Raw genomic sequence first — 18593 nt, 5'->3', positions numbered from 1 at the left:
TCAGTTTGGGCCTAGGGACAGAGGTAAAAACAACAGAGAGAACAAGTAACGTGCCCAAAGCAACTGGAGTCTCTGACCCTCAGTCCCTCATTGTCAAGCTGTAAGTCTAGCAGCCTGAGAGGCTTCGTGTCCAGCCAAGTGTGTGCGGAGCGGGTGTCTCGCTCTGCACCCCAGTTCACTCATCCGAATAATGAGAGAGTCCTGAGGACCCCACGAGACTGTGGCGGAAAGGACACAATTTATTCACCAAATCCTTCCCAGAGACCTACTATGTGCCAGGTATAGTTTAGGCAACAGAAGCGGAGGCGGTAACAGGAAAGCCCAGGCTTCCACCCTTCCGTAAGTGACACTCATAAAGGGCGGGTGCACAAACTGGCCGGCGAACAGACTTCCGATAACGAGGACTATAAAAGCTAAAAGCAAGCCAGACCTGCTGGGACAGTTAAAATCCAGGACGCTGACAGCAGAAATGCTGGCAAGGATGCGGAGCAAAAGGAGCTCGCATTTGCTGCTGGCGGGAGTACAGACGGTACGCCGCTTAGGAAGGCAGTCTCGCGGTTTTCCATAAAGCCGATCCTACTCTTATCATATGATCCGGCAGCCGTGTTCTCTGTTGCTATTTACCCAAAGGATCTGAAAACTTACGTCCACACAAAACCTTGCACGCAATCTTTAGCAGCTTTATTCGTAATGCCAAAATTTGGAAGCAATCAAGATGCCCTTCAATAGGTGAAAGGATAAACAAACTGGTCCGCCCAGACTATGGAACATTATTCAGTGATGAAAAGGAATGAGCTACAAAGCCATGAAAAGACGTGGAGGAAACAGAAATGCATATTGCTAAGTGAAAGAAGCCAATCTGAAACAGCTACATACTGTGTGACTACATGACATTCTGGCAAAGAGAGTAAAAAGGTTAGTGGGTACCAGGGGTTAGGAGGAAGATGAGTAGGTGGGACGTGAAGAATTTCCAGGGCAGTGAAACTAGTCTGTATGACACTATAATGGTGGACACATATCATTATACATTCATCCAAACCTACAGATTGTATAACACCAAGAATGAACCCTAAAGTAAACTATGGACTTTAATAATAACATATCGATATTGGCTCATCAATTGTAACGAACGTACCCCACCAATGCAAGATGCTAATAATAAGGGAAATTGGAGATGAGGGCAATGAAGGGGTATATAAGAACTCTGCACTTTCTGTCCATGTTATTATAAAAATAAAGCTGCTCCTTGAAAAGCTTATAAATTTAAAAGTAAATAAATAAGAAAAGGAAAAGAGATACGGAATAAGGGGGTATTTCAGGTCATCTGAGAAGGCCTTTCTGAAAGGTGACAGAGGCAAGACCTGAAGGAAGCGACGAAGTGCACCATGTGGCGGTGGTGGGGGAGTGGGATGGGCTCGCCTGGCGGTCTTGCGGAGTGTCTGTGGGGCCTGGGACTCAGCGTTTCCACCAAGGCCCCTGGGGATGCCGATATTGCCAGACCTCAGCCCACACTGTGGGTATGGAGGTTCTGGGCAAAGGAACAAGCCAGCGCCCGGCCCCAGGCTGGCCTGCGCCTGTTTCTGAAACTCGGAGAAGCCATGTAGGCTGGAGCAGCGCGGGGAATCCTGGGGGACCCTGGGCGCAGTACGAAGTGTGGACTTGATTCTAAGCCTGAAGGGCGGCCAGGGGAATGACATGCTATGTGGTAAAAACAAAAAGAGTGGGGAGTGGAAACAGACAGGTGTGCGGACCAGAGGGATCTATGATCACCCATCCAGGCAAGCAAGGACGATGGCCAGGACTGGGAGGGCTGGGGGTGGCAAAGGGACAGAAGTGTTCAGACATTCATCTGCAGGATTCCACAAGGCCTTGCCAACCCCCACCCTCCGCCTCAAATAAGTCTGCTGGCCACCCTGTCATTTTCTTTAAAAGCCTCAGGAAAGGAAGCAAATCATGGAGGAGGCGGCAAGTACCTCTCAGACAGCTTCCAATGACTGCAATAATTAATGTTTCGAAGTCACAGCAATTACGCCTGTCCCCCATGTCAGAATAAACAACTGGCAACCCCAGACAGCACCGCTCAAAGGATAATTACTCAAAACAAAACCACCACGACCCTGTGAAGTGCATTTGGTAATTCACGGGCATTAAAACACCACTGATGCACCTACAGGAATTTGCTTTCCTGGCCCGATGCTGGCACTAGGGTACCCCAGATCCACTGTCTCGCAGGTACCGAGTAGGCACTAACCGTGAACGCGCCTGACTACTGGAAGAACATGGCTAAGTGACCAGGCTATCCGAAAAAGTGACAACTGTCCCTAGCAGCCACCAACGAAAGGCAGAAGGGAGGAATAAATTGCCCGGCTTTGCGGTGTTTACAGCCACTCCTAAGAACTCGAGGTCAAGCTCACCGCAAAATAAAACACAGTCGAAGCTGAAAACTCATTTGTGTTCTTCAGTCTCCTCAGACCCCAGCTCCAGACCCACCACCTTTTCTGAGCCATTACAACCTCTCAGCCCATTGCTAGGATGAGCACAACATGTATTTTTACAATGTCTTTCACAGAATATTCCTGCATCTCCATCCCCTTTAATCTACACCATGACAATGATATTGGTAGTTAACACTGTCCAGCACTGACTGGGGGAGGAGGGGAGCAGGGTCAGCCAGGTTTTCTTGGAAAGTGACAAGTGACAGAGCTAGGATTCAAACCTGGGCAGTATACTCCAGAGTCGGAACCTGAGCACTCTCCTACAAGGCCTTTGTACTACAATAACCGATCAGAGATGGTCTGGGGAAATGAAACCCAGCCAGCCAGCCAGCAGCATCGGGCGGCAAGGGGTCAAGGTAGGAAATCAAAGATGCCTTTCAGGGCACCGCCCCAGGGCCATCGTGGGGAGCCTGCTCCAGGCTTTCCTGTACCCTCCCCTCTTGCAGCTGTCCAGGGCTCCCGGAGTGGCTCCCGGAGTGGCTCCGATGGCAGGCCAACACGGAACCCCACCCCCTCGCCAGGATTTGGCAATCAGCTCCTCACAGTCATCGCCGCAGCCAGGCTCTGACTCCTGTGCCTTGCTGAGGCTGATGTGACCCTCTGCCTGCAACTCCCCCATCACCCAGCTCCCTGGTGAACACCTCCAATTTTTGCAAGAGTCCTCGAAAGCCCTTCCTGCTAACCCATCTGGGGTTTGTGACCACTCCCTTTCTGCCCCCAGCATACCCCAGAGGAGCATCTCTCTCAAGAAGTCTGACACTTTAAGACCCCTGGCCTGTGCTCATCTCCCCAACTTAGACTGTGAAGCCTTGAGGAGAGCGGACAAATCTTATTTATCTCATTTTGGCCCATAACCATAAAGTATCACCACTGTCTGCACTTGACCAAATGAGGAAATGGAGGCTCGGCGGGGCCGGTGACTGGCCAAGGTCACCCGGGAGCAGAACTGGGATTGGTATCTGGGCAACTCGAAGTCCACACGCCCAAGCCTAGGCCAGGGCTCTTGCAGTGTGGCCAGGGGACACATGAACTCCTGGAATGGAACCAGCTGGAGGAGCCATTCAGGAAGCCAGTCTCCAGCCTCCTCTGACCCCCATTTCCTGACAGTTCAGTCCAAAACCTCTGGAGACCAGCTACATACGATGGTAGCAATGGCTTACGAGCCACAGAATAAAATCGAAATCCATGAATCCATAAATGAAAAAATGGAAGTCTAATGCATAATGAGATATTTACAAAGGCTCCGACTACCTTCCCACAAAATACTTAATTGCAAAGAAGGGAAAAGGTAACTTTGCAGTAGAGAAGGGGGCAGACACCCCCTTAATTAGGATCAAAGTTAACATGATCAGGAATGGAACAAACTGAAGCCGCACAGCACCTGCTAGGACGCACTGAGAAGAGTGTGCGCCACCTCTGTGACATTCCTGCCGACGATGCACATGCTGAATCAAACCACAAGGAAACATTAAGCCAACCAAACTGGGGGCCATTCTGCAAAATAAGCTGGCCTATAATCTTCAAAAATGTCAAGGTCACAGAAGTCAAGGAAACAGGCAACCTATTCCAGACTTAAAAAGAGAAACTATGACAATTAAATGCAACAAATCATTTTGGACTCGATCATAGTGCAAGAAAGGACACTGCAGGGGCAGTCGGTGAAGGCTGAATGTGAGGTGAGGACTAGATGGTAGAAATGTATCGATGTCACTTCCTGACTTTGCATTTTGTATGCAATTTTGAAGGAGAATGTTTTGCTTGCAGAAAACCACATACTAACACATTCGGGGGGAGAGTAAAAAGTAAAAAGCAGATTCTCAAGCCCTGCTGCAGAATTTATCAACGCACACTCCAGGGTGGGCCTGGACGCTGCATTCTAAACAAGCCAGCAGGACACTCACTTCCCAAGACCCACTCACTGCCCCGGGCTCTCCTGCCATATCCTGTCTTCCAATACTTTTCAGAAAACAGTAGCCTCCTCCCTGGCTCGGGAAATCTGACTACTTTCTTTCTTTCCAGCCATTTTCCCTAATAAGACAGGCCAAGGGCTGCCTAGAGACTCAAATTCCAGGATGTCTGCATTTCTCCTTTACTGTTCTCTGACTTGAGCTGTGTGGTGTCTCGTCTACACGCTGGATGGGGCGGGGGGGTGCGGGGCGCTATAAAAAGCTTGTTTGATGTTTAGTGCTCTCTCCCCTGTTCCCACCATTTCACTATATCCTTTATAAACCCATCTCATTAGCCACCTGGTAAATTCCACTCAGAGTGGCATGCTGGCCCCCACACTTCATACCCAGAGCCAGGAAAACAGCCCAAACGACTCCAGTAACTCACAAAGTAATTAATTGCAGGTGACACACACCCAGAATATCCTGAGCACAACAGGGAAAGCACAGGGTTCTAAACTTACCAGCCGGAATCATACTTGACTATCATTTCTCTCAAAACTCTTTCAAGTTAGTACTTGGGGCATTTATATACGAAGAAGGCAGCTCGCTTCAGTCTTGTGCCATTAAAAATGTTTGCTTTGAGGTCAGATAGGCTGGCTCTGCCTCTGTGTGACCTTGGGCAAGTCACTTAACCTCTCTGCACCCTGGTTTTATCACCTATAAAATGGGATGATAAAAGTACCTACTTCAGAAACTTCAGAGAGAATTAAAATAAGTGTGCACAGGTGTGTGCACGTAAATACAAATACATATAAAGTATCTGCCATACAGTTAGTACTAAACGTTTTATTATTACTAGTATTACTATTGTTGTTATCATTATTCATAAATTATAAACCAGGACTCCGTGGTCTTTGTATTCCAACTCGAAGATGTCTGTTCTCTCAAGGGAAGCGAAGGGCTAAGGAAGACCTTGAGTGGTGGGCAAATCGCCCCTGGAAGTATTTCCAGGTCAGGCATCCATACTGAGTCCTCTTCCCCAGCCTGTCCCCTGGCTAACTCGATGGAGCCCTGGATTTAACCTCACCTGCTCAGAAATCACTTGTCTGATTTCCCTAGGCTGGTTTAGATTCTTCTGGGTACATAGCAACCCCCACATTAACTGGAGTTGAGAGAGCCTCTCACCAACCTGGGCTTCCATGAGAGTCAGCTTGGGACACCCGAAGGTCCTCCACATGACAATGTAGCTTTGGGAAGAGTGAATGTCGATGATATTACTGCAGGAGAGCTAAGAATGGATATCCAAATAGACCAACCTCCCCAAAAGAGTAAGGATAGGCCAGAGGATATGAAATGGCAAATTGTTTCTTGATTTGCCCCCAAAAATGCACATGGCGTATGAGAGCGGAATACAGAAAGAGCAGAAGTGCAAGCCTGTCCTGGAGGTTTCAGAGTCACGGACCTCCAGGAGCCAGGCAGGAAACACAAAGGAGCGAAGCAGGCCGGGGAAATGCACGTCGGGCACTGGCTGAGGGGTGGAGGTCACGGGGCAGTCAGAGCACATGCCCTCCGAAGCGGGCATCCACGACTCAATACCAGGCACACGAGAGTGTGGCCCAGTGCTGCCAGGTCTTCTTCGAACTCTTCAAGAGCAGCTGGAGATCTGGATTTCTCTGTGAAGTGTTAATGTCTTAAAACGCTGATTTACGATTTCTTAAAACGTCTCACAGGCCAAAGAAAACACATCTGTAAGCAGAATTCTGCCGGGGGCCACCGAGTGCCACCTCTGCTCTTGACCTTAACTCTGGGTATCAAGCTTTGCCATCCGTAAGACCAGAAGTCTACTTGCTAGTGTCCCTTTATTAGGCCAAGAGGAAATAGATTTAAAATTCTTGAGCTCCTGTCGAAAACATATAACTTGAATCTAATCATGAGGAGAGAGCTGACAAACCGGAAGGGAGGGCTGTTCTACAAAGCAACTGGCCAGAAGAGGAATGCAAAAAAGCCAAGGGCATGGAAATCAAAGAAGCCATGGAAGCGGTCCAGACCAAAGGACATTAAAGAGTTGGGATAAATCAATGCAGTGCTTCATTCTGGCCTAGATCCTGGGGCAGGCAAAGAAAATGGCCATAAAGGGCTTAATTGGCACAATTGGTGAAATATGAATATGGGCTGCACTTTACATAATAACACTGCATCAGTGTTAAGTCTCCCGGATTTTATCGTGACACTGCAGTTCGTAACAAAGCGCCCTTGTTTTAGGAAATACAAGTACTTAAGGGGAAGATGTCGTGATGTTTACAACTAACTCTTAAATGGATCGGGAAAAACATTTATCTGGGTATATATAGGTAAATCCATCTCAAATACGGCAAAATACTAATAATTGGTGAACCTAACTGAAGAGTACATGGGAGTTCTTTTACCATTATTGTAATTCTTTGGCAAATTTAAGATTATTTGAAAATAAAGTTTTTTGTTTGCTCAAAAGAAATCCTTTATAAAGAAAGGTTCCCAGCCAACAAAAATATGGGTTTATAATCACAGCCCACACAGCAGGGTTGAAAGGGTTACTGAATAGCTCCTTGCTGGCACTGAAAAGCCCAGAAAATTTGCTCAGTAAATATAAATACAGCATATTAAATATTAAACGCTATCTGGAATAACAAGGCCCAGCCACTACTATTACTGTGATAAATATTATGGTTCGGAGGGATGCAGTCCACAAAATCTGCCTGCCTCTTTTGTGGGAATGCCGGCAGGACCACTGAGACAGAGTAAGCGGGGTCTGGGGATGAGGGGGCGCAGTCACTATTATCTGCAACCTGCCCGTGAGAAAAGAGGGGAAAGGTCTAGAACGGATCTCATTCTTTCGAAGAGGTGGTGTGGTGCCTGAGATTCTGATCTGCTGTTGAGAAGCTGTTGTTCCTGAGAAACACAGCCCACATCTAAATAGCAAGCTGAAAACTCAATTTGGCTGTTGAACAAGTCACAATAGTCTCATCAAATCCCAGCCTCCTGAGACCACAGGCAGAAAGCGTGGACTATGAATAAAGCCAAAATAAAAAGGTAACAACAGAATACAACGATGGAGGCCAAGCAGCAGAGAGAAAAAGACAGAGGTTACTGAAGGGGGGATATAACACTCATCCCCAAGGAAGGTCCGGCCTGCAGACCCTCAGAGCAGTGAGTGTGAGCACATGTGTGTCCGTCTGATGTGGCTTTTTGATCAGACGCAAATAATTACAAAGCAAGGTATCTCCCTTAAAGATCTAGGTTTCCAGCTTCTCTTGAAAAAGCCAAATGCCTAACCACAAGGCCCACATGTCATTGCGGTTGTCACAGCGGGCGCTGAGTAGCCTCCCCCGCCCCCGAAGGACAAGTCCTTTCAAGTGCCCTGAAGACGCCCAGTCCCTTTTCTCTCGTGGGTGGTCTGCTTTATTCACCTTCATTACCCACCTGGCCCCTGTAGGATTTCCAGCTTCAGACTCCCTACTGACACTTGACAAATTTCAGAGACAGCTGTGGGATGGAAACTTCAGGGTCATAGCAAGGACCTGACATAAAATTAGGTGGCTTACAGTTCAGCGATCACAACAAAATTGTCATTTGCTTGCTCACATAAGCACATTTGCTTTGATGCTGATCGGGTCAGTGCCCAAATATACATGGATTCCAGGAAGTTGACCAGGCATGGTGGGTTTGAAGACCAGGAGGGAGCTGGAGGCAGTTGTTATAAAGGTGAATTAAAACTCCCGGACTAAGGCTACCAGCAGGAAAATCTAGGAGGCCCAAATCTGCGTCGCTTTTATTTGTAAGATGGCTGTTTCTAAACCATGAGCTCCTTAAAAACAGGAACTCAGCCCTGCCTGTTCTCTGTATCCCCAAATCCGGCAGAGTGCATGGCACAGAACTCAGGCTCAAGGGCGGTCTGATGCCAAAACAAGCAAAGGTAATTCATAAGCCTGGTTTGGGAATTGAATCTAAGAGGGGAAATGGCTTAGGAATAATTAGGGAATTGTGATTATGGACTGTGTGTTAGATACTATGGAATTACTGTCCATTTTCTCCAGCACGGTAATAATATTGTAATGGAGGGTACCACCCTTACTCCTGAGAGATGAATATAGAAGGTTTTAGCGGTAAAAAATCATAATGTCTAAAGCAACTTACGAATAGTACATAAAAAAATGTATGTATAAATATATATTTACATATATAGGTGTATGTGTTTATTCATTTGTTTATTAAGAAAAAACGTGGATATGAAAAAAATGCAAAAAATATGAACAACTGGTGAATCCAGGTGAAGGGTTTTTTGTTGGTGTGCCCAAATTCATTGTGCTAGTCTTGCACCTTTTCTGTAGGTTTAAAATTTTTCAAAATAAAAACTTAGGGAATTTCTTTAAAAATAAGAAATGTTCGATGAATAAATAAATCCACAATAAATCCATAAGCAAGGCTCAAAATGATATTTCTATACCCCACTGAGGGTGGACAAATGAAGCCACTCAGACTGGGGCAACCAGCTGGGGGCTGCTGCCACCTGGGTTCCTCTGGCAGCCCCAATGGCGGAAGCAATTACTGTCTAGGCCCCCAGGAGCTCTCCATGGTACCCGGCTGGGAAGCTCTGCTCTGAATGAATGGAGGCTGTTAGGAGCCAGCAGAGTAATCATGAATGTGAAGCAAAATCAGCTCTGATCCACAGTAATCAATCATCCTATTACCAGCTGACTGTTCACCTTTGATTTCACCCTCACTGGTAGCTTCTGCTTTTGTGCTTTGGCTGGTGGGACTATTATTACAGGGGAAATTTATTAGTATTATTTGAAATGCCTGTTTAGAGAGAGATTTTGGAAAGACAGTAGCAATGCTAACGGAAGTTTTTTTAACCTACTTAAATATGTGTGTGTGTTGCAATTAGCAAAACCAAAAACCTATAGAGAATATAACAATCAGTCAACAGCCATGACACCCTGAACATGCCCAATCTCGTCTGATCTCGGAAGCTAAGCAGGGTCGGGCCTGGTTAGTACTTGGATGGTAGACCACCTAGGAAGACCTGGTGCTGTAGGCACTAAAAAAAAGAATATAACAAAGCTAGGTGACGAGGTAGCCCCACAAACCCCAAAATATAACCAGTAAGGACAAACCAATAGCCACAAGGTCTGTACGGTATCGGCATTTGTGTAGGAGAATGCAGAAGGCACAGGGTGTCTAATGAGATATCCTGAAGAAAGCACCTGCAAATCACCAACAGGCACTCCCAGGAAAGGAGAGCATGGTGGGCCAAGTTAAGATGTACAATAAAACTATCGACGAGTGCAAGGGACCCACAGTAAAGGTGAAGGGACTAAAGCAGGGTGGCTTCCATTTATTCTCAAAACTGATCCACTAGGACAAGGCCCCACAATGAGAGAAAAAAAAAAAAAACTACTGGAGAGGAATCCTAATTTAGCAGTACAGAGACACTAGAGGTGAAGGAAAGAAAAGACCTAGATAAAAGTAGAGGAGGGATACAATGGCAGGAAGTGTGACAAAACAGGTTGCCATAAACCTGATTACTACATGAAAACAACTTGGCGGTGTCGGGGGGTGCGGGGGAGCCTCAACCCCACCTCCCTCTAAAAGTTTGGTGTTGTGACTACACATAAACAAGAGCAAAAAGGAAGTATCCAGATAAAATCCCATACGGAGTTAGAAGAACATAAAGAACAAGTAGAATATACCTGCAGATGATGAAGGTATGCCAGAAACAGCCACGCGCTTGTAACCTTCCATTTCAAACTGAGCCAGAAGACAATACAGACATAATGCAAGACGCGAAAGAACAACATGAACCAGAATTAGAAAAACTCAGTAAAGAGGTGACAAAACTTAGAAAGGTTAAAGAAAAAAATTCAGAAATGAAGACCAAACTAAGAGGAATACCTAGAAGGTGAAAAGAATAAGCTTTAAAAAACCTAAAAGGAAACAAAGAGATGAGAGAGAGAGAGAAAGAAGAGAAGAGAAGACAGACACTTGAAAGTGACAAATATTAAAACAGGCAAATAAGATCTAACATACAGAAAACAGAAGCTTCTCGGGAGGAAAACCAAAGGGAAGGAACAGATACAAAACAACAATTCGAAAAAACTTTGTTGAAAGAAAAAAATTTGGAATTACATATGGAAAGAGCACACTATGTGCCTGGGAATACTAATTCTGAATGACTGACACCAAGATGCATTCTAGTAGAATTACTGAACTTCAGAGAAAGAGAAGCACTCCTTTGGGCAAGTGACTTCTAAGGAAAAGAAAATGAGATGATCATCCAACTTTGACGGCAATGCTTCCCTAAAATGTAGACATACTCAAGATACTCAAAAACACGTGATCTAAGGATTTAAATCTACCAAATTGATTTTCAAGTATTAAGAGCACAAACTACTAACAGCACTTAAGAACTACTGAGAATATTGTCCCCATGAGCTCCCCCTGCAGAATCAGAGAATAAGCTTGAGACAGTCGAGAGGACAAGCAAGACAGCAACAGAACTAGTGGAAAACGTACATAAACTTACAGAACTAAGACGGATTAAAGGGAATTAGTAAAGTCGGTTTTGGCTATCCTCTCAGGTAACGTCGCTAAAAAATGAGTACTTCACAGGAAGGAGGAGAATAGGGAAAGCATACATGCAAATTTTTTTATCTGTTATCGGCAGTCACAGTGTGGCAGTAGTGCTGGTGGTATCCTGAGACTTAAGAGATTATCTGCACACGGGACTATATACAGATATATACACAAACATCTTTTTTTTTTTTTAAGATAAAATACCTTATTCATACTGCTATTTCCAACTCAAATTCATTATTACAGAGTCTTTTACTTAACCTCTTTTATATTGCATTTGTATATGCCTTCCTCTTCACACAAAGTACGTCAAGGTTGCAAAGGATAATAGAATTAGCATGTACCATAATAATTCATGTGCTTCATACCACAACATGTACACAATAGACCCAGAATAACGATTCTGCTACAGTAGAAACTCAAGTCCATTTGTCCATTTACCTAAGTATGCTCCATCCACTTTACACATGTTTATAGAATTACACAATTGTGCAAAGAAAACGAGACACCATTCGAATTAATCTAAACTTTACGAACTCTGTCTGATGACTCAGATATTATTTCGGGGTCCATAAAAACAGACGACCACCATCACGAAGCAAAGGGGAGGGTGAAAGGGAAAGGACCCCCACGGTCTACAGATGACCCTTCAACAACACGGGTTTCAACTGTGCGGGTCCACTTACAGCACTTACAGGCAGATTTTTTTTTTTTTTTTTTTTTTGCAATTGACCAGCACAGTTCAAACCCATGTTGTTTAAGGGTCAAGACCAGAGTTGGGAATCACACGCAGAGGGCCAACTGTAAGTATATGCAAATTTTCAACTGTGCAGGAGGTCTGCAGCCCTAACCCCCGTGTTGTTCAAGGGTCAACTGCACACCGGAAAGTCGTGTTTCGACTCATCTCTGGCGAATCTGAGTCCCTACCATGCTCCTCGCTACAATAAAGAGACAAAAAGGCCTTTAAACAAGCCTCCGAATTGTTCAGGGTTCCGTATTGTTTCCAGGACTATGGGCCTCCTTCCTTAGGAGGTTTGGCCTTTTGTGGTCCTGGGCTGATTTAAAGGTTGACCAAAGCCAGGATGCTTTGTGGAATCTTGGGACCAAGGACAATGACAGAGGTAGCTTCAGTCTGAAATGACCACAACTCAAGCCTCCCATCTCTTCCCACCACCAGTAACAGCTCACACCTTCCCACACAATAACTACTCAGACTGTGGCAGAGGGACCAGAGGAGTCACCCACCACCAAGGCCGGGCCCAGTAACCAGGCGATGCTCGTCCTGAGAGGCCCCCTCACGTCGCCCCCTCTGGAGCTTGTGGAATTGTGGAACCTCTGGCTTGACATTTCCTGCCCTTGGTCCGCTCCCCAAGTCCAACGAATACTAATCAGATGAAAACTACAATGACACAAATCCTATATTAGCAATGGGGGGAATGGCGGGGACAGTAAAGTCTAAGATAAAGGGGACTGTGGGTTATCGCTGGATGGCTGTGTTGGACAGCTAGAGAGAAGCTACAGGAGAGAGGGGAGGCCAAACCCGGGCTCGCGGGGTCCTCCTGACAAGAACGTGAGCTCCATGGAGACACAAGTCCATCTGACTGGGACACGGCCAAATCCCCGGTGTTGAAACTACCTCCTTATCTTGCACACGGCAGGCCCTCAGCGAATACTGGTACACTGAATGAATGAATGTTACATATGAAGCCCCAGATAAAAAATTCATTCATTCACTTTTTAAATGAGAAAAGAAAATAATTGAGCACTGTAATTGTACTAAAAACCAATTGCATTCTTCAGGTGGGTGAATTATCTGATGTCAATTGTATCTCAGGAAAGTTGTTAAAAAATAAAAAGAATTGAGCGTCTGATACATACCAGGCACCAAGACAAGCACGGGGGATATGAGAGGACGTGAGCAAGTCTGCCTCTCCAGAAGATGAATGTATCCTTCATTAAGACCCCATGCAGACTGATAGCCCCACCAAGAAAGAAAAACCACAAGGACAGTCGTGAGGGGCCTAGTCACATTTGTGATTATTAAAATGGAATCATAAAATCATCAAGTTTGTATCACATGCAAGAAGATCCAGCCCGACTCCACTCCTACCCTCATTTTACAGCTGAGCAAACTGAGGCTGAGCAGGAAAGCAGCTGGCCACTGGCCACGCCCACAGAGAGGCAAAACTGAGATGAAAACCCACGCGGCCTGACCTCAGAACCAGGGTGTTTTCCCCTACGCCGCACCGCTTTGGTCGTAAGTCCTGGGAAGATGGCTGCCTCCAGCACTGACAAAGCAAGTCTCCGAAACCAGGATCCTGCAGGGACGACGAGCATCAGCATGCGGACAATCGTTAGGGAGCAGGGCTCAGGCAGAGCCCGCCCCTTCCACAACTCACGCCAGAACAACACGTGTACACAGAATATGTAATTCTGGGATACACACTATCCCCATTTTACAGAAAAGGAAACTGAGGCACGAAAAGGAAACTGAGGCACGAAAAGATGAATTCGCTTGCCCCAGGTATTCACACGGCTAATAAGCGCTGGACGCAGGATTTGAGCTTGTACCTGTCAAAAGCTGGGAGGAGAGACCTCAGTTAACTGTGTGTTCAGCTCCTAGGGCCGCCATAACCAATATCACAGGCTGGGTGGCTCAAACGATTGAAATTTATTTCACACAGTTCTGGAAGCTGGAAGGCCAAGACCACGCTGCAGGAGGTTTGGACTCTCCCGAGGCCTCTCTCCTTGGCTTACGGAAGACCGCCTTCTCGGCGTGTCCTCTCCTGGTCTCTCCCATGTGCGCACATTCCCAGTGTCACTTCCTGTTCTCATTATAATAACATCCAGCACAACGGCCCAGGGCCCCACTCTCATGACCTCATCTAACCTTAGTTACCTCCTGACAGACCCTATCTCCAAACACAGTCACATCGGGGGTTAGGGCTTCAGCATACACGTTGGGGAAAACATAACTGAGTCCATAACAAAGTGACCCACTTCTGACAGGAGGCCAACGCCTGCTGCGAATTTTTAAGAGGCGGTAAAATGCAGCATAGTAACAGATAAGTAACAATTTAGATAATCCCTGAACATCGACCCTAAAAATAAAATAATCCCCAAGTGATTAGTCCCAAGCCAAACTCCCTTTAGAAGTTACCTAAGCAGTAAATGAAATATAATTAATTTTTGTCGGACCTCTCAGGAGAGGACACTAAGCTCTGTACTAACCCTCCTACCTCAGGGACAAAAGAATTAAGATTTTAAAAGCATTAACAATACTCTGAATTTATAGAACCATTTTCCTCCCCCAAAAACCCAAAGAGCAAAACCACCAAACACAAAATCTCCTTAAATATGCTGTTTATTACTAAGAGAGAGAATTTAGCAACTTTCGAATGAGCCACCCAACACAGATTGCATTTTCATATCATTCTATAACCTCCTAATCTTTTTATTATTCATTTATAAAACACCGACAGCATGACTGCAGAGAAAATAAACCTATTCCTTCAGTTTTTAAATGAGCTTGGAGAATTCTTTTGTGCTGCTTCAAATGCTGCCTTGAAAGTTGGTGACCGCCACATGAGGGGGTTTGTCTGTCATCGTTAAAGTCCTCTTCCAGCCCCGCTCAGGTCAACTCAAGCTAATGCTGCTGTGGAGCTGGCTAAAAGCCAACGCTAAATCTCTCTCCCTCCCTGTCCACTGATGGCGAACACCGGCAGCAATAACTAGACTCTCTCGCCCTTTCCTTTGAACAGAGGTCAAGGCTGAAAATCTCAAGTGACTTATCCTGCCAAGATGGAGCCGCCTCCTTGCCCTTACTTTCAGCAGTCGGAGTGGTCACAGGATAAGTGGGGGTCATTTGCTCTCTTGATGGGCTACAGCCCTGAACTCACTCCTCCATCCCTCCCACACGGTTATTTCGGCAGCTCAGGAGCACGCTGTGGGTGGCTGCTGTGCAGTAGCAACGGGGCACCCAGGCGGCTGCTGACCTGCGCTCTGCAGTAGGAGAAGGGTGCTGGCAGGAGCCTGCCGTTCCAGATAATGACTTCGAGCTCATCAGATTTGTTTTTGCTGAACTGTCAATAAGCAGCAGAGGGGCGATGACATGAGACATGAGAGAGGAAACATCTCGGCAGGCATCACACAAGTTGCAACGATAAGGAGGGCTTCCCCATAGGCTCTCATCGGCTCCAGGAGCAGGTGTTTGGCTCCTGGTTGGCGGAGAAGCATCTCCTGATACGCATGCAGAGAAAGATGCATGTCACAGTGGAACAGGGCTAGAGTTTGAAACCAGAAGACCCAGATGCATGACCTACCTCAGCACCGGACCACTTACCAGCTATGTCAGGGGTCGGCAAACTGCAGCCCACAGACCAAATCCAGCCACCACCTGTTCTTGTAAATAAAGTTTTATTGATACATAGCCACAATCATTCATTGATGTGTCATCTGTGGCTGCTTTCATACCACAATGGCAGAGTTGAGTAGCTGTAACAGAGACCATATGGCCCACAAAGCCAAAACTAGTTACTATCTGGTCTACAGAAAAAGTTTGCCAACCTATGTGCCCTGAGATATGTCATACAAGCTACTTCGTATCTATGAATCTCAGCATCCATTCCCCTTAAACTGAGAATTGCATGGCCGTCTCTCCTTTCTATCTCAAAGGGTTATAAAAATCAAATTCATTATTATAACATCACATAAATGACGATGACAATTCCCTGAGCCCTTAATATCTGCCATCCCTTAATATAAGCGCTTTGCTTAGATTACTTAATTTAACCCTTACGACAACCTTATGAGGAACGTACAATTATGAATCCATTTTTCAGGAGGATACTGAGGCTCAGAGAAGTGAAGGATGTTGACCAAGATGACATCTCTAGTAAACACTGCAGCTGGAGTTCAAGCCAAGTTCCTAATGCATCCACCATCCTCTTCCTGTGTCAGCCTGGGGGACGAAGGTGCTGGAGGTGTTGACACCCAGAGCAGTGAAATGACAGATCTTAGCCCCACACAGCCACCGTGACACGCTCTGGCCTGTCTTCAAGCTTTCCCTCCAGCCTTGCCCCCTCTTTCCTTCTATCCCCTCCCTCTCAAAATTGCCAAGAAGAGTTGCCACCTTCAGTTATTTTTAAAAACCTCCAGAGCCTTTTTCTCCTCAGCAGGTAAGAAAAGCCAAACAATATAAGAGCCATTTTGCATTTCGTACTTATGTAACACTGCGCATTTTTAATTAAGAAAAACAAAAACAAAAACCTCTAAATCTGTGAGAACAGCACTTCTAGAATAAAGATTCAAAGTTTTTAGTGTAATTTAGGGAAAAAAAAAAAAGTATGCCCAGAATAATGACACCAACAAAAAGCTGGAATGTCCACTATGAACATGACAGTTTACCAAGTCAGGATTCTCATTTGATCGTCATGAAAAGACCATGAGGTAGGTGGGCTTGGTGTTCATTGAAAACTGAGCCCCAGAAAGGCCAAGAGACTTGCCTGAAGGCACACAGCTGGTAATTAAAACTAAGTCCTTGAATTAAAGCTGAGAATTAAAACTAAGTCCTTGGCCATGTCATGAGTTGGGGACACAGGAGACATTAGAAGCTGATGTCAAAAGTAAATTCCTCTAACAGTATTAGGGAAACATGAATTTGACCCAAATGCTGCATTAAGCCTATAAGTAAGGCTCCCTACCCTTTCGGCCAGGAGGAATTTCTCTACTCTTCATTTCAGAGACCTGCAACCTGGGATTCTGTGGCTGTGGGCACTTGCCAAGGTTTCGGGGTGGAGGGAACTCTTCTATTTTTGGTCATCCCATTTGTCTTCCTTCTGGAAATCGCCCTTCATGAGATACGGGTGGGCCTGTCAATCGCATGGCCCCACCCTCCCTAGCAGGGGCAGGCCCGTCCTGGAACTGATGAGCCAGGCCAGGGAAGGCTCTCGAGGTCCTCAGGGAGAGGAACGGAGATGCTCACTTCGCTGAGATCCTGCCCTGCAGGAAGAACAAACGCCTGCCACTGCCCAAGGTCATGTTCCCTGCCTCTAGAGAAAGCCCACCTGAGCATGACATTAGCCCGGAAAGAAAGTGCAGGGGAAAGACTCAGAGGCCGGAAACTTCATGACCGGTCTGGATCCAGATCTATCAGAAACCTACACCATCCCTTCGGATTTCCAGTTACATTAACCGATATATTCCTCATTTTTTGCTTCTGTTTGTGTTAAATAAACTAATCTGCGTTGGGACTTTTTTATTTGCAACCCAAAGAATCCTCACCCACGTTGTTTCCCCTACAGCGGCCATTCCTAGAGCACATCCACAGATGACAGAGGAGGCAACAGCCCTGAACTACACTCACCTCCTCTGCAAAGACAGAAACTACACAGAGTCTGCAACCCAGCCAGAGCCCGAGCTGGGGGCCCCACCTGGCCTCAGTAGTCTGTTTTAAACAGCACAGGTTCAAGGTGAGAGAGTCTACCAACGCCACTCAAAAAAATCCCATGCTTTGGGGAAGACATATCAAAACCAGACACATACTGCTACCTGATGCAGGACGATCTCAGGATGGAAGGAACTGTGAGAGCTTGCTTCCCTCCCTTTTTATAAATTTCAGCCTTCCAGAAAGGCTTAGTGATGTACCAGCAGCCCCCAGGCTGGCTTCGAGTTGATGCTCTTAGTTATTACACGAAGGTGATGCGGGCGGCTTCCTGAAATCCCCACTCAACAGGAGGGGTAACATGATTCAGTAGGAACCCCTCAGCTTGTCAGAGGGCCCCCGCCAACCAGGGAGGGGTATCAGAAGTCTCCTACAGGGTCCGTCAGGAACTACAGAAGGAACTGCAGACCACCGACAGGAACCCTGGCCCTGGGGAAAGATCTCACTAGCTGTCCTCCGAGCAGCCAAGTCCTCTAAGATATAAAACTCACACCACCTTCCCAAGACTCCAAATGCACCAGCCACGATTTTTCTCCTGGGCTCCACGGCTGTAAATATAACCCACCACTGTCGATCTGGAGAGCAGTGCCTCCGAGGCACTGCAAACAGTCGAGTCCCCAGCTGGCGTCGCCATCAGTGCACACACGCGTACCCCACATACGTCATCCACAGAATCCTGGCCACCACCCTCCACAGCTCCTCCTTTGTAGCCACCCCATCTTGTGGAGCCCACCTCCCAAGGTCCTCCCAGAGTGCCCTTCTGCACCCCGCCCGTGCCCCTCCAGGTCATCCCTTCTGACCTCCTGGATCGCCTCCACCCTCTCCTCAGTGGCCTCCCTGCCTCCACTCTGGTGCCACTTCAGCCCTTTCTCCCCACAGCAGAGCAGCCTGTACAAGGACAAAGGCCTGCTGCGCGTACACGCACACTGAACCGTAAGCGGTCGAGGCAACATGCCACAGTCACTCTAGCCTCTGGGCGCTCTCTTTATGTGGCCCGTGTACCTGAGACGCCCTCCCTCACCTGCTATACCAAAAGTGCAGATGTGCACACACACGCCTACACACAAGGACACATGGGCACACACCCACACACAAGTACATACTCACATACAAGCAGAGACCTGCACACGAGGACACATGGGTACATAAGCGCAC

The 18593-nt window shown here is 46.6% G+C and overlaps 1 protein-coding gene and 1 pseudogene across 1 annotated transcript in view; one reads left to right on the top strand and one right to left on the bottom strand.

Moving 5' to 3' along the window:
- Positions 1-18593, bottom strand: part of SNX29 (sorting nexin 29) — a 443554-nt gene that overhangs the window by 288295 nt on the left and 136666 nt on the right. The window lies entirely within an intron of this gene.
- On the top strand, positions 9343-9461 carry LOC112479151 (annotated as a pseudogene).

Source organism: Pteropus alecto, unplaced genomic scaffold, assembly GCF_000325575.1.
Source record: "Pteropus alecto unplaced genomic scaffold, ASM32557v1 scaffold34, whole genome shotgun sequence".
NCBI lineage: Eukaryota > Metazoa > Chordata > Mammalia > Chiroptera > Pteropodidae > Pteropus > Pteropus alecto.
The sequence above is the reverse complement of the archived record's forward strand: the minus strand, read 5'-3'. Positions and strand labels throughout refer to the sequence as shown.